Source organism: Lagopus leucura, unplaced genomic scaffold (genome assembly GCF_019238085.1).
Source record: "Lagopus leucura isolate 7727_CA_CO unplaced genomic scaffold, USGS_WTPT01 Super-Scaffold_810, whole genome shotgun sequence".
Taxonomy (NCBI): domain Eukaryota; kingdom Metazoa; phylum Chordata; class Aves; order Galliformes; family Phasianidae; genus Lagopus; species Lagopus leucura.
In genome coordinates, this window is record NW_024962261.1 from 1,574,386 (window position 1) to 1,580,385 (window position 6,000).

The window sequence follows — 6,000 nt, forward strand, 5'->3', positions numbered from 1 at the left end:
CTCCAAAAATGACTCCTGTCCACTATTTGGAAGACTAGTGCCAACCCATCTTCCAGAAAAATGTATTACAGCCAAGACCTGTTGCTTTTTGAGAACAGCCCATCTTAGTTTAATTCTTTTCCTGTGTGTTAAGGATTCCCTTAGTAAAGCGTCTTTCACGAACGCTTCCTTTTCAACCCAAGCTAAAGCCCCTTGTGAAAGTTCTTCAGTGAGTCATGTCTGAAGAGCTGACTGCAAAGCTAATAATAATAATTCCACTTTAAAAATCAATCAGATACTGAGAAATGACTGGAGAATTAGCAGCTCTTATAAATCGATAGCATGGTGCACTCCTGCTTCTTGCTCAAGGAAATCTGTTACTGGAAACAGGCTGGAGCTTCCACTTGATTGGTGTTTCTTCCTCATCTACACTACATGGATTACCTAATGATTTCAATCTTCCTAAACATTCATTAATAACAGTAAGTAATTCTGGGGAAGGGAAAGAGATGCCTGCTGACTTCACACAGAATGCAAACCACTAAATCTGGAACAACTTCAGTGTTAGCTCTCCAGAATGCTCAGGCTAATAGAAAGTTCAACTGTGGGCCAAAAGTGCTCTGATTAGAGTCTCACTTTCCATGCACTGACATGCAAGGTGATGACAGACAGCAGTACAAAGTCCAGCTGGCAGCCATTTGCTAGTTTCATTCCTGAGGAGTCCATATCAGAGCTGATTATGCTGTTTTAAGACCTTCAATAATGACCTGGATGTTAGGGTGTATTAAATAGTCAGAAAGTCCACTGTAGCGCTAAGTGAGAGGGAGCAGCTTGTACACTGGAGAACAGGGCTGCTGTACAGAGGGAATGTTAGCACAGAAACAGGCTGACAGAAATCTGATGAAGTTTAACACAGGCAATTGCAAAGTCCTGCATCTGGAACACAGTAACTCCACTCCACAGCACAAGCTGGAGCACAAATGTGGAGAAAGCAGCTTTGGAAGGGCTTAGGGTCCTGGAGGACAGCAAACTGAATATGAGTTGGCAGTCTGCCCATACTGGGCTGCATTACATGAGTGTAGCCAACAAACTGAGGTACCTGATTATTTCTCATGTGGTATTTATGTGAACACCTCTGGAGGACTGTGTCCAGTTTTGAGCTCCTGTGCACAAGAAAGAGAGACAAACGGCGTGCAGCAAGTCCAGGTTGGGGCTACCAAGGCAGGCAGGGTACTGGAGCATATGATGCAGAACAAGAGGCTGAGGGAACTGGTTTGTTCAGTCTGGAGAAAAGAAGGTTATGGGGAGATCTTACTGATGTACATAACTGATTTCTACACCACAGGATGGACAAGACAAGCTTTTTGGAAGTCTGTGGTGATAGAACAGAAGGCAAAAACAGAAGGTGGGACACAGGAAATTCCAGTTAGGTGTTAGGATGACTTTTTCCACTAAGAGAGTGGTCAAGCACTGGAACAGACGTGGAGATACTCGACACTCAAAGGAACAAGGACATCAGCGATCCGATCTAAGCTGCTCCTGCTTTGGTGGAGCAGCAGAGTTGGGCTGGGCTACTGCCAGACCTCCAGCCTACATGATTCTCTGATCCTGTGGCTGAGTTACTTCTGGCAAAACACCTGCAACTGAGGAAATAAGTCAGAGAAATGCCCTGGACTTCCTGTGCTCTAACCACACATGGAAATGTAAGCCTTCACAAAATAGGGATGCCCCATTATGAGTCACAGTCCACTGTGATTAAACTGTGGCTTTCTTCACATTGCTGGCTTCCAAGTATACCCTTCATAATTAAAATATTCTTCCTAGTACAGATCACTTTTTTAAGGCTTGTTATTTGCCGTGTACATATTTCACTCCTGCTAACTTTCACTATCCATGGTCACTATCCATGACCTTCATACTGTCAGCGAAGGTAACTCAGCTGATTAATATTAACAATGTTTTTTCATTCTTTATTCCAGTATTTTAAATGAAACCTGGACAGTCAAATATCTATTAGTGCTAAATTGCACAACTTTACCCAGTCCTCACCAGCTTCCTGTCTGTCTGGACTGTGTTCATCTGCAAGCTGAGCACATCCTGTGGCATGGGGGCTATCTGTACAGCCGTCACTGACAGTTTGAAGGGAGCAATGCTGCAGCTGCACTGTTTCCAGGGCATAAGTGTCAGAGAATGGCTGCAGCAGGACGAAGACAGATAGATAGATAGATAGACAGATAGACAGATAGACAGACAGATAGACAGATAGATAGACAGACAGATAGACAGATAGATAGACAGACAGATAAAGCAAGCCTGGAAAGTTACAAGGAAAAAAGAAAAGAGAGAGAGAGAGAGGGAGAGAGTGAGTATCATACAAATTATGATTCAGTAGGAAGATATTAAAGGTTTAAAAAGCTGGATTGCTGCTCTAGCCCTAGACATATGATGTTAGTTTTTCCTTCTCATCTTTAGTTTTCCCGTGTCGCCAATTCTGCATTGCTGAGATCCTTTTCTGCCAATAAAATTCTTCCTAATAGATTCATACAATGATTCTCTATAAATATTCAGAAATTATTTGATTAAGTAGACCAAGAAGAGCTACATCCCATGCCTCAAGTAGTTTTACAGTCCTCTTGATGAACATATTGCCAACTAGGGATCACCATAAGCAAACTCCCAGGTCATGCCCCATCACAGCCCAGCAGTGGTCTATCAGGCTGCTCATGCAAGGTGGGAGGGAAGGCAGTGCCAAGGGGTACTTCCAGTCTGGGAACCCAAGGGGAGAGAAACACACAGAGATATATATACCTTCAGCATACCAGGAAAAGGTTCTTGCACCAAAGGGCGGTGGGCATGGAACAGCTCCTTAGGGCAGTGGGCATGGCCATGAGTCCATGGAGCTCAAGGAGTGTTTGGACATTGCTCTCAGACATAATTTGAATTTTGGGTGGTCTTGTGTTGAGACAGTTTGGACTTGATCCTTTTGGGTTCTTTCCAAACCGGGATATTCTATGATTCTTTGAAAAAGAGGGTTCAAACATTCCTCTGCTAGCTAACGGGACTCCTACAACACATGCAAATGACTAATTTCCATTTATTAACAGTCAGGTCCTGTGGCTATTGAACAAATATGCTGCCTGGAGCTGTTCAGTTTTTTGGCGAGTTATAAGGGTCTATCCACCACTGAAGTGCTGAATATGGGCTGCTAGTACAGAAAAACTGCACTGCAATAGAGAATATACAGTAAGTCTCTTTTTTTTCCTGAGAAATAAAAACAAAACGTGAGCATCAGAGTGGCTGACAACACACATACTATGTGATCATTGAGTTTTGGCTTTTTTCCACGCATTGGTGCTCACATAACTCATGGACTAAAGCAAAAAAAATGCAATCACTGTTATGCAAGCTCTCTGAAGGGAGATGTTGGTGGATGGGACTGTGTGTGCTGAACTGAACCATTTTCTGAACTGTGACTTAAGCGCTTAAAAGCCAGGTCTGCAGCTCTGACAACTGTAATTGCTTCTACCTATGATACTCTGATACAATATACCTAAAATCACTCCCTGTCCCAACAAAAGCTGACTTGACAGACCTTCAAAGTTCATGAAACTGTCACTCTTACAAGACTAATATGCACCTGAATAGACCTGATATATTTTTTTCTCTGGAAACAGAAAAGGTAGCAGATAACATGGGGAATAAATTACAGCTAATATTTACATTACTTTACTAATATTATCTATTGGAATTTAATTTAAGACCTGACAAAATAATTAATGTTCGTCTTTCTACTCTAATGCTTTTTACAGCTTATTTTCAGTTTAAGGCTTAATTAAAAGATTAAAGACTTTACACAGCCATTTCTTTTCCTGCAAAGATGCTTGAAGACACAGTGTGAACTGAAGCACACTGGATACACTACAGAAGCCCTGCAAAATCAACTCTGTTCACTGCCAGAAGGGCACAGCATACTGCTGCTATTGACACTACATTTTTAACTCACTTGGTGTAATTAATTTTTGGAGACTGGGCTCCTAATGAGAAAATTACAGCTTCTTTACAATAATAAGGTTATTACTGTAAAGTAGGGTCATTAACATATTTTGATCACCTATTCATTCTTCTGGGGACTCACATGGACCTATGAGCTTCCCACATAAAGGGAAAAATGTCCAGGACTAATTATGTGAGTTAACTTCAGTTTACTTTCTTGCATATGTGTTCCTCTTTGAAGTAAAAATGTTGTCGATAACCTCTTTGTCTACATGTGTGTCTTTATCAAGACGTCTGTCTTAGCTCTCCTTCCAGTTTTCTAGTTACATTTTCTGAATGAGGAGTTCTCCTCAGTTATACTGACAGCCAATGGGGGATGAACAGAATTACAAGGAAAATTTATGCCCCTTGTGGAAATCAATAACAACCACATAGCAATTAAAATATGTAATTCTTAAAGCCTAACAAGACCTGTATGTTGATAAACTAGACAGCCAGTTAAATCTGAGGTAATCCAAATTCTTTGGGGGTTAAAAGCAACTGAACATTTTGCTTGGAACTCAGCAAAAAACTGCAGAGACCACTGAATTGCATTCCGTAGAGACAGAGGACTTGTATGTTTATTGATTGATAGGTATATGGAGTAAGACTGAAATGATCAGAAGAAGCATGGAGCACCCTCCTTTGCTGCCTAGCATCCTATAGAATCTATGCTTCTATATTTAATTCAGCTTGTAAGTTTGGACAGATCGTTTTCTTTACTGTGTGAAAGCTTTATTCAAAAATGGTCAATGCTCTAGAAAGAAGGGACCAAGCAGCAGCAAGAAAATTGCAGAAGAATGGATCAGCTCTTCAGTTCTTCATTCTTCTCCATCTTCAACTCTAGAAATTAAAACTTACTTGGACATGGCTTTTTAAGCACAATGGGCAGCTCAGCACTACCAATAGCTGACCACAGGCTGACCTTTAAAGGCTTCACTTCCTCCAGACTCATATGGATTTGCCTAAATATACGTATGTGAGTTGATCTATTAAACACATTTATACACCAGTTAAATATCTTGAAGAATTGGTGTCACACACAACATAGCCTGGCCCCTGAAGAAAGGTGCAGAGCTCTTGGAAGGAGTCCAGAGTAGGACCACTGAGATGACCAGTGGGCTGGAGCACCTCTCCTATGAGGAAAGGTTAAGGGAACTGGGCTTGTTTAGCTTGGAGAAGAGAAGGCTCCAGAGAGACCTCATTGTGGCCTTCTAATACTTGAAGTGAGTGTATAAACAGGAGGGGGAACGACTGTTTACAGGGGTGGATGGTGATAGGACAAGGGGGAGTGGTTTTAAACTGAGACAGGGGAGGTTTAGGTTAGAGATAGGAGGAAGTTTTTCACTCAGAGGCTGGTGACACACTGGAACAGGCTGCCCAAGGAGGTTGTGGGTGCCCCATCCATGGAGGCATTCAAGGCCAGGCTGGATGTGGCTCTGGGCACCTAGTCTGATGGCTGGTGACCCTGCATACAGCAGGGAGGTTGAAACTAGATGATCACTGTGGTCCTTTTCAAACCAGGCCATTCTATGATTCTATGAAAAATGGGGCACTGGTCAGCCAAGCAGGCTTGCGGGGGATGAAACAGTCTTGGTCATACCAATAAAAATCCACAAACATTTCAAATCACATACAGTTTATGTAATTCATATTATAAAGGCTTGAATTCATATTTAATATAATAAGGGATTAAGTGGAAATTAAAGTTTCTTTGAATGAGAGAGAAGGATTCACTTACGCTCTTCTTTCTCTGTTTACTAATGTAAAATACTTCAGACTACAGTATTCCTGGACATCAAAATGTGAGTTACTGAAGAGGCCACAGGATCCGCTAGTCTGGATTTCAAACTCTGCTGTCTCAGATCACCAAAGCATTTCATGTCTGTGATTGGTATATGGAAAAACTCTCCTAAGAGAGGCTTTAGACCAGGAGTATCCAACCCATGTCTCACAGGCTACTTGTGAAGCATGACAGCTGATAATACA